The sequence below is a fragment of the Felis catus genome, chromosome B4, assembly GCF_018350175.1.
Source record: "Felis catus isolate Fca126 chromosome B4, F.catus_Fca126_mat1.0, whole genome shotgun sequence".
Lineage (NCBI taxonomy): Eukaryota > Metazoa > Chordata > Mammalia > Carnivora > Felidae > Felis > Felis catus.
In genome coordinates this window covers 101,662,693-101,673,890 of record NC_058374.1, presented here as the reverse complement: position 1 = coordinate 101,673,890, position 11,198 = coordinate 101,662,693, and the positions used below count along the sequence as shown (strand labels likewise).

General features: G+C 35.6%; 1 pseudogene; it reads right to left on the bottom strand.

Moving 5' to 3' along the window:
* Nucleotides 1–1,344: 1,344 nt before the first annotated feature.
* The window catches only part of LOC101089118, a 31,011-nt pseudogene continuing 21,157 nt past the window's right edge, over nt 1,345–11,198 (bottom strand).

Sequence of the window (11,198 nt, the reverse complement as noted above, 5' to 3'; positions counted from 1 at the left end):
CATATATTGAAAAAAATAAAAAATAAAATAAAATAAATAAATAAATAAATAATGGGCAGAGGACCTGAATAGACATTTTTCCAAAGAAGACGTATAGCCAACAGACACTTGAAAAGATGATCAAGGTCATTCATCACCAAGGAAATGTAAATCAAAACCACAATGAGGTATCACCTTTCACCTGTCACAATGACTAGAATCAAATAGACAATAAATAACAAGGGTTGGCAAAGGTATGGAAATAAAGGAACCCTCATTCACTGTTGGTGGGAATGGAAATTGGTACAGTTACTATGGAAAACAGGATGGAGGCCACTCAAAAAATTAAGAATATAATTACCATGTAATCCAATAATCTCACTGCTGGGTATTTACACAAATAAAATGAAAACACTAATTTGAAAAGATCCATGTACCCCTATGTTTATTGCCGTATTGTTTATAATAGCCAAGATATGGAAGCAGCCCAAGTGTCCATCCATAGATAAATGGATAAAGATGTGAGGTGTGTGTGTGTGTGTATGTATATGTGTATATACACATGTACATATGTACATACATATATATCACTATTAATCCTAAGTGAAGTAAGTCAGTGAGAGAAAGACAAATACTATACGATTTTACTCATGTGTAATTTAAGAAACAAAACGAACAAATGAGAGAGAGAGAGAAAGAGACAAAAGAAAATAGATTCTTAAATAATGAGAACTGGTGGTTGCCAGAGAGAATATGAGTAGGGGGAGGGGTGAAATAGATAAAGGAGTTTAAGAGTACACTTACCGTGGGCACCTGGGTGGCTCAGTGGGTTAAGCAACCAACTTGATTTCAGCTCAGGTCATTATCTCATGGTTTGTGAATTTGAGCTCTGCATTGGGTTCTGTGCTGACAGTGCAGAGCCTGCTTGGGATTCTCTCTCTCCCTGTCTCTCTCTGTTCCTTCCTTACTTATATTCTCATTCGCTTTTTAAAAATAAATAAATAAACTTAAAAAAAAGTACTCTTAGCTTGATGGGCACTAAGATATGTATAGAATTGCTGAATCACTACATTGTACACCTAAAACTAAACTAACACTACATGTTCATTGCACTTCTAGCTGGCTGGATAGCAATTATGTCTGTCCTAATTTTTCATTGGTCACCTCTAGGCCTGTGCCTAGCTAAGTGGGCTTGAGGGTGGGGGTCACCACTCACCAGCTCCCAGCTAGAAGAAAGAGAAGGCCTTGGCCCAGCCTTTCTGGGTCAGGGTTTGAAGGGGCAGATCTAGCCTTTCCTGGGTCAGCAGCGGTATCCACGTAGGGGCAGAGGCGGGGGCCTAGAGCCCAAGCTCTCCACCTGTCAGCCTAGCTGTGTTTGGAGAAGTATTACTAGCTGTTGACCACGTCGTGATTGATTGTCGTGCTGCCTGGCTTCTATCCAGTGGGACAGATTTCCCTATGGTCACCTGAGTACTGAAAGGTCTGGGCCAGTCCCAGAACTTTGTCCATGGAACCCCACAGGCAAATCATTGACAGTGATCTGGCCAAGGGCACCCTTGCTGGGGATAATAAAGAGGCCTGGTAGGCAATGCCCTCATCTTCCTTCTGTATGCCATAATCTTGGGGTAAGCTTATGGTTATATCTGCTGGCAGAGGCATGTTCAGGAGGCCCAAACCTCCTTCCTTCTCTGAAATGTTTATCCAAGACAGGTGGGTGAATTCAGTAGACAGAGACCCCCAGCACCTCCCAGCCCAGCTCGGAGAAGTCCTCAGCATGCTCTCTGAAAGTGATAATCTCCATGATGCAAACAGACAGAAAGAGGACCAATCCCTCTGTAGTTGAAAAGCTTCACCTCCTTGAAGGCGCCATCCACCAAAGAGGTGGTTGGAAGTTTGCAGTGGGCTTGTGGATATGCGTATTGCCAGAGACCTTGACTGAATGCTGTGTGTGCAAGGGCGGGATGTGTGGACCGGCAGACACATGAACACATATTAAAGGGGCCTATTATACTTCAATTAAAAAAAAAATTAAAAAGGAAATAAACGCTTCCTGGCCTATAAGTCATTCTCTTGTTAGTACTGTGTATCTATTAACACAAGCCACTCTTTTATGTTTTTATGCCTTTTTTTTAATTTTTTTTAGTAAGGAACACATGGATCTTGAGTCATTCTTAGGAAACTCTCCCTAACTCCTCTACTTAATGCCTAATGGCTCATAAGTAATATCTATAATAATTATTTTAGAAATTATGTCCACAGTTACTATGATTTTAAATGTTCTGTTTTCTAGATACCTCTGAGTAAAAGCTTTCACAATTATTGTCTGATTTTCGTGGGTAGAATACAGCTGACATTTGTTTTAACTAATTCTCCACAGCTGACCTCTTTTGCACTAGAGAACTTAACAAGGAAAGACTTAGTGTTTCAATTAAACTCTGTTATGCCTTATCGCTCTTTGACTATCAAGAACACAGAATTTCTACTGTTGCCTTTACCCAGGGATACCTCTCCTCAGTACTTCCACTTTACTCATTGTTTTGTTTGCTTGTTTTAGGATGAATGGTTTACGTGTCTGTCTCCCTCAAGAAAGGGATTGACCCTTACTTACCTCAGTACCATTTGTGCCTATTCCAGTGCCTAAAACTTAGTAGGTCCCCCAGCATGCAAATTAACATAAGATCGACTGAATAAATAGATGAGGTAATTTTCACCATATAGCCTGCCTCTCAAAGTTACAGAATAAACTTCTATTTTGAAAATAATAGTTTCTGACTAAAAAAAAAATATCCAAATTATTTTATGTAGAAGGGAAAAACTTCAATTATCACCAAGTAAGATAGAAAATGACCATCATTTGTAAATCCATCATGCAAGGCATGTTGGGGTCAAGATGGTAAAGTCAAGGAAATCTACACGGCATGTGTCTCCACCAGCACAGGAAGACGCAACTCTAATCGCAAAGAATACAGACTACCACACCGCGCAAGATATTAAGCATCCTAGGTATACGCTGGACCTCACACCCAGGGTTGCTGGTTAGATGGAAAGTAAAATCCTAACAGGCATTACTGGGATTAAATTATTATTGTGGTCAGTTTTAAAGGCTGTCAAAATTCCTGTCCCAGGTTCACCTTTAGTACATCAGGGTTTGTGTTCATGTTGGCAACAGATCTCAACTTCAACCTTAGGAAGGAGAAAAACAAAAGAAGGAAGAAAAAGCATCACTGAATACTATTTTCTAGGAATTCCACTGAATGCTCACATATACATTATTTATTTATTCAATACATGTTTAATGAGTGTGTAGTTGTGCTATGCATCATTTTATGTGCAAGGAAGAAATAAAGGAGAGTGTGAAGTCCAGTGAAGGAGATGTAGAATTATGTCCAAAATAATAAAGATGGTGTAGGTACAACTTGTTCTATGAGAATATACAAGAACTCCCAACCTGGACATGAGGGTTTTAGGAAAGCTTCCAGTGAAAGGAAGCAAATTCTAAGCTGAGAACTGGAAGGTGAATGAGAGCCAGAAGAACATTTCCAAAGAAACAAAAACATGGGCAGCTCAATTTATTTCTTTTATAAGTCATGTTGTGCAGTTTGGACTGGAGAATTTGAGGACCACTGTTGATTTTCATTTGTCAATTTGACAATGCCTTATATGAACATTCTTCCTTTTGGTAGAATTCCCAAAAGGAAGGCATAGAGATATTCCCTCCTCCAAACCCTGGAAAGTTGGGGTCCTATGAGGGGTTGAACTCAGTCAATCAGAGAAGAATGTGCCTGTAAGATAGTCTTAGCCACAGCTGGTTGCTCTTATTTGCAACAAATTTCCTGACAATTCAGCCTTTAAAGGATTATAAGCAGAAAAGTAGCAGAGATTTGCAGTTTAGGACAATCTGTCTAGTTGTGCCGTTTGTAACATAAAGGAGGGTGGCCAGTCAAGGAGTCTAGTTCTGGGCGCCTGTGATCACCCAAACTAGAGATGCTGTTGGCCACCCATAGTGGTGTCACTGGGCAAGGAGAACAGCCAGTGGCCTTGAGGGACATTGACGGAAAATTTTGATGGAGAACTTACAAATATGGAGTTAGGGAGGAAGAAAAATGGTGGCTTTCTTCTTTCCCATGGAAAACATTTACTGACCAACTTCTGAATGTACATTATGGTATAGAAGCAACTATGTGGAAACTGTAACAAAGATTGCTAAGGGAAAAAAAAATAGAGGAAAGCTAAAGGACATAACAGAAAAGAAATAATAGAGGTCCAAGAGTTAGGATTTAAATAAACAAAACTTTTTCCAAGTGCCATAAACAGTAAGAAATTTTTTTGCCTCACTTATCTGAAAGCTCAGAGATAGGATTGTTGGTTTAATTTAGTAGCTGCATCTAAATCTCCCTGATATTTGTTTGACTATTTCATCCTGTTTCAGTGCCTTTTCTGATTGGGATGATATGAATAGGATTAGAGCAGTTTGGAACCACAAATCTGCCCAAAAATGCTCAGGAGAAACAAGTCACCCCTTTTTGTATCTATCTCTTGAGGGAAAGCCCATGTTTTCCAAGGGGTCCCGAAAACCTCTCCCCCTTTGCCACGGTCACATATTAGGGCAGGTGTCCATTCCTGAAATAATTACTACAGCTACAAAATTACACGCACGACAGGCTTAGGCATGGGTTCCAGTAACAACATTGATTACGGAAAAAAAAAAATATATATATATATATATATATATATATATATATATATATTTATATAAAATAGTAATAAAAAAAGAGGGTACAAATAAACAGTATTAGCAATTTCAAGAAACAAAATGGTAATAGTCCATTAGAGATTATTGTTCTATCACAAGATAATATTACAAATAACTTTATGTGAACATATTGGAACAGATAGCTGAAATAGCCAATTTTGTATAAAAATAAGTTACTAAAATTGATTTAATAAGTCAAAAAGTGGACTAGACCAGCAGCCATGAATAAACTGAACTGGTTGGAAAAAATAATAATAAACTAAAAACCTTTCTCTAAAATAGGCAGTAGATCCAGAACATTGTACCTGTCAGTTTTGCCAGATATTAAAGTTATTAGTAATCCTTATACTACCAAATTATTTTAGAAACAAAAAATTATGGAAAAATACCTTACCCATTTTATGAATCTAAAATAGAATACATGGGAATTAGGCAAGAGTATAATAGTTAAACCTAACCTTTCAAAATACATGAAGAAATCAAAAGAAAATATAGAAACCAAAGTCAACTCAGTGTGGAATTTAAAAGAACTCAAAAATACCATGAATGTTTATTCCAGGAATGCAAGGTTGGTACATTAAAAAAAAATAGCAGTTCAATATAAAATATGGCTCTGTTAAACTGATAGATCATATGATGGAGAAAAATAGGTGCAAAAAAAATCATTTAGAAAATTCAGTACCCATTTATTTAAAAAGCAATTTAGGAGTAGAAGGGCACATCTTTACCTAATAAAGTACTATGAAAAATCTTTAGGAATATTATCCCTACAAGTAAAATGTAAGAGTCATTCCTACTAATGTCAGAAATAAAACAAGTGTTTTATCATCATTCAATTATTGAACTTTGCATGGGATGTCCTGGCCAATATTTAATTCAAGAAAAATAAATATGAAGCATACAAATTTAAAAAGGAGTTACAGAAGAGTCATTTATATAGAACATCTAAGACAACCTTAGACAATCTTAGACAATCTGAGTTTAGTAAGTTTGCTGGATATAATATCAACATACCAAAATCATTAGAATTCTTATAAATAAGCAATGACAAATTAGTAAGTGCTATACTAGACATGAACATTCACAGTAGCAAAGAAATTTCTATTTACCTTTAGTACCTATTAGGAGTAAGTTTAACAAAAATTGTGTGAGATACTCAAAGAAAAAATATATTAAAGTATACAAAAGATGAATAAGTGGATAGAAATCAGATTCATATTTATACAGAAAGCAGAACATGTCCATATTGGCCAATTTTGTGTAGTGGGCATACTGGTTTATGTTATATTACTTACTGTACCTTGCTGTATTTTTTTAACCTTTCAAAACATAAATCAATAAAAGGAGCTTCATGTTTCTGAAGAAAAATATATTCTACTACATGACTCAACAACATAAATTTTCTACTAACAATTTTCATAAATACAAGTTGGACACAAGTATTTCATTCCTAGAACCAAGCAGAAATGTTTCGTAGAGTATATGCCCAAAAATATTTGCTTTTGGAAGCCAGAAAATATGAAAGTCTATTTAAAAGCAAGTAGAAAAATATTACAATAGGGTTAAAATCTTAAGTGAAAACTACCAAAGCGATTTTCTGTCCCTTTTATTAAAATGACATGTCAATATAGACTCTCAAGTATATGATAAAATTGTGATATTTTTTAACCAATCAGAAAGCAATCAAATAAGCTAACGTGACTGAAAAGTGCTTATGAAGTTAAGTGAGGTAAGTGTTGAGAAAAATAATATTTTTCAAGTTTTCCCAATGTATTTTTTAACAATCTCTATTTTTTTCATAAATATTGCATTCATTTCTGCTAAGACACAGAACCATATATATCTTCTGCCTGAAAGTTGCATTAACACCTTTCAGCATACATAAAACAGGATTATTTTTCCAGAGAATTAGTGAAGGATTTTTTTTCTTATCCTAGTTCCAAATTTTATTAGATATTTGACACTTTTAGATGACTTAGATTACTTTCAATGAGCTCAAGATATAGTTTTATCACATTGCTTCCTTGAAGGAGAGAAAACTGCATACTTGTTTTATCTTCTCTCCAAGACTAGACTAAACTAAAATGGGAATAAGCGCAATATTTTAAACCGAAAAAAGTATATTTGGGGGTCAAATATTGGCCTGTATGGGAACCCTGAATGTAGTTATTATCCTCATAAAAGCTAGGCGCTTGGAAAATCATTGGTGGTTAAATACAGGATCCAGACAGCTTCATGGCAATGAACTATAAATCCTGAATATATTCCTGACTAAATATGCACCGCTCTTGTCTCAACTATTAAAATTATACACATGATTAAAATCCAATTTAAATTGTATTGTTCCTAAATATTTTCTCAATTGATTAGAATTAGATATGATCTCTGCCTGAAAGCTGATTTTGGGGTTTATGTGAATCATGCTTAGAATTGTACTCTGCTAGAGTTGGAGAGGAACGCTCAGATCATCTGGGTCAAGCCTCTTTTCAATGTATGAATGATTTCCTTATATAACAATGCTGGCAAACAGGCCAGCTTCTGCTTTAACACTGCTAAGTACTTACAAACTTCAGGAGATACTTTACATGGTCAATCTAATACCCAATATCACTACCTTTCTTTCTCTCTACTCACCCAAACCAGAAAGCCAAGTGTCATAAAAACAAACCCAGGCTTAGATAAGAAGAGACTTTATTTAGAAGAAAGACTATTCCATTAGAAAAAGCTCCCTGATCTCAGAAATCTAGAAGCATTTCAAAATCAAAAAGAGAAAAGCTTTTCTTATAGAGGGAGGGGTAAGCAGTAAGGAAGAAGTTGGCAAAAGGAGGGAGATTGCCTATTTGGTGCAGTTTGACAGAGTACCTGTCTTGCAGTGGTCAGCTACTTTGCCGCCTAAGCTGATAGGGGGAGTGTGTTCAGCATTTTAGTGCTTGTTTAGGGGTCGAACTGATGTTCAGGGCCCTGTGGAGAAGACAGAAGCCAGACTAAAGTTTGGTCAAAGCAAAGCAGAGATGTAATGATGGTCAATTTGTGAGCACTAGGTGAGAAGCAGTAACGTGTATCTGGAAGATAGTTATGTCATATTGTCTTGGCTCTTGAGATGCAAGAAGATAATTTCTGCTTTTGTTTTCTGGATGAAAAGGAATCCACATGGTGGGCAAACACCTTCTGCAGTCGTGATGCCTGGAAGTAGAACAGCAATCTGAGGAATATGAGGAAGAAAGCTACAAATGAGGGATGAGAAACAGAAGGACCCAGATCACTCAGCGTCATTGAGTTAGCATAAATGTCTAGACTGAGACGTCTTTTTGCAAAAAATGAATAAAATAAAATGTTGTTAGGTTAAGTAGCGGTAGTCCAATTTCTGTTACTTGCAACCAAACAAAATCTTAGCTGGTAGGAAAAACATTTAATCATCTACTCTAAATTTTTTGCCAAAAATCAACATTAATTTATTCTTCTTTAAGATACCTAAAACCTCTACTGTACTATTCTTGAAAAAGTTTTCACACGTACAATCCAAAGTCCTGTGGATTTTCAATGATTTTTCATAATTATTTTCAAAAATGAAATGAAAGTAAATATATGTATATTTTACAAGAAACCAAATGTTAATGTTAGTGTATATGTATATGCATATATATGTTTTCAATCTGCCAATTCCTTTTATATGATAAATACTCCACAAATATTTTTGACTAATTCCACAAAATTTCTAAACCTGACAAATTATAAACATTGAGAGGACTTGGAAAGCTTCCTCAGTTTTCGTGTAATTTCAAAACATTACCACTGTGCTAATAGCTACATGACAAGCATTAACTAAAACTAAATATGGATATCTTTCTGAAAGTCTTTTTTAAAGTTAATTGAATTATTTCAATTGCATTAGAGAAGTACAATATTTAAAGAATTCCTGTGGTGAAACCTTTTACAAATGCAACGTCTCCCTTACCCATAATTTATCTGCTGGATTTTTCTATTACTCTAGGCAAAACTTGGAAGACACTAATGTTTGTTATGGTCTGTTATATAAGAATTAACCCAGACATCAGCAAACAATTTGAATAGTTGTCAGGGAGACGGGAGAAGCAAAGGGTAGCTCAGACAAAAACAAACAAACAAACAAAACTCTTCCAACCAAGAATAAGAATTCTACTAAATGAGTTGATGTACATCTGGAAGCAGCTTGATTCTGCTGACCAGCTTTGCTGCAGGTTGGTCTAGGTGCCACTTTTTGGTCTATGTAATCTTCATCTCCTAAGTAAATCTGCATGTCTCTTGGTTTATTAAGCCCCTCATTGTATCTATGAAGTTTCAAACTTTAAAGTTCGCAAATTCCCTTCTATCAGATACATGTGCCTTTGTGGTTGATCAGAGTTCTGGCAGGTAGAAGATCTGATTGAAGGCTTGAGGCTGCCTAAGAGGGAGTCCTCTAGGATCCATATAGTATTATAGGAGAACTAGAAAGCAAAGACCAAGGGGCGCCTGAGTGGCTCAGTCGGTTAAGTGTCCAACTTCAGCTCAGGCCATGATCTCATGATTCATGAGTTAGAGCCCCGCGTCGAGCTCTGTGCTGACAGCTCAGAACCTGGAGCCTGCTTCGGATTCTGTGTCTCATTCTCTCTCTTCCCCTCCCCTACTTGTGCTCTGTCTCTCTCTCTCTCTCAAAAATAAATAAAAATGTAAAAAAAAAAATTAAAAAGAAAGCAAAGACCAATAAAATAAGTAAGTCACAGGGATGAAAATGACAGCAAAAGGAATATAGTCAATAATATTGTAATAACCTTGTATGGTGGCAGATGGTAACTCTACTTATCATGGTGAGCATTTTGTGCTGTACATAATTGTCAAATCACTATGTTGTACGCCTGCAACTAATAATATATGTCAATTGCACTTCAATTAAAAAAAAAAAGATGCTCTCTACCCCACATCAGGCCATCTTATTTGTTTTGGCCAATGTAAGTGAAACTGACACATGGCATTTTTGAGCAAAATATTAAGATCCTTCATGAGGCTCTGCCATTTCTCATTTCCTTTGTTTTTTTTCTGTCAAATGAGCTTCATGTACTAAGATGTTAAGGTCTGTTGTTCCAACTTTGTCCTGGATTGAAGATGTGAAATAGAGTCACAGCCGAAGTGAAGGCAACATGTCATGTGATTTTAAAAATTATTTATTGTTGTAAGCCTTTGAGATTTGGAGGCTCTTTGTTATCAATCTATGCCAAGCTGACTAATGGAGCATTATTCTAAAATGGTAGGAATAAAAGAATGTCTAAAAAAATGAAGCAAAGACCAGATAATATATCCTGTCACTGTCATAGTTAAACAATTTCCCTCAAGGAAGATAAGCATCAAAATAAGTTTTAAATGTGTCTCTCCATAGACTTATTGAATGCTCAATGAGGAAAAAATTAATCCAAAGAGGGATGCTATGTTACCATGTGTCAAAAAATTATCTCCTTCAAACATAATGAATGACTGCAAAAGGTTAACAGTGTCCATTATAGGTATTTAAAATACATTATAAAGGGTTTATAGTTAGGAATTCAATTATTCATAAGTAAATGCATACTTCTACATTTTATGTTTCCAAACACAATATTCAGTATATTTTAGTTCTTTTAAAACATTTTCTTGGTGAAACATCTGGATGGCTCAGTCAGTTGAGTGTCTGACTCTTGATTTTGAAGCAGGTCATGATCCCAGGATTGTGAGATCGAGCCTCACATTGGACTCCATGCTGAGCGTGGAGCCTACATCGAATTCTCTCTTTCCCTCTCCTCCCTTAAACTTAATGTTTAAAAAAAATTTAAAAGATCACATTGTCTTAACAATTCACTTTGAATAATCTATTTTCTTCAGCAAAACTCCTAATCGTGAAATGCAAAAGCAAGCTTCCTATTCGGTGCTAAATGAAAGATGATGCATTCTCAACTAAAATCTCAAATATGTGTAATACTGAGTTTTCTATTAATATAATGCTCTTTATATAAGGACACAAAACAATAGAAATTATTGATGGCAAAATTTATAACTATCACCAAAGCCTTTAAATAAAACCGTCATATATCAGAAAATGTCTGATATTATTTGAAAAGCATTCAATTCTGGGCACTTTCCTGGTATTTATAAAGAATTTTTACCTGAAAGAAGAAATGTGTTTCTTTTAAGGCTTTTACAAAGAAAGTGTTAGATTTTTTTAATTGTTTTTGTAAATAATACTCAACTCTTATATTGATCAAGTTACAGCCCCAATATTTTGGCCAGGATTTCTGACCATAAGAGCTCTGCAAATCAAGTTTATATAATGTTTACTGCAGATTGAGTTCAGGGAGGAATAAGAGAAAGAAGAAAAAATTGGGAAACTAAAAGAATATACCTGTGGTACAATAACTGCATGTTTAATATTGACCAAGTGATAATTATTCTGTCAAATCTGCAACGTTTTTGCAGACCAACT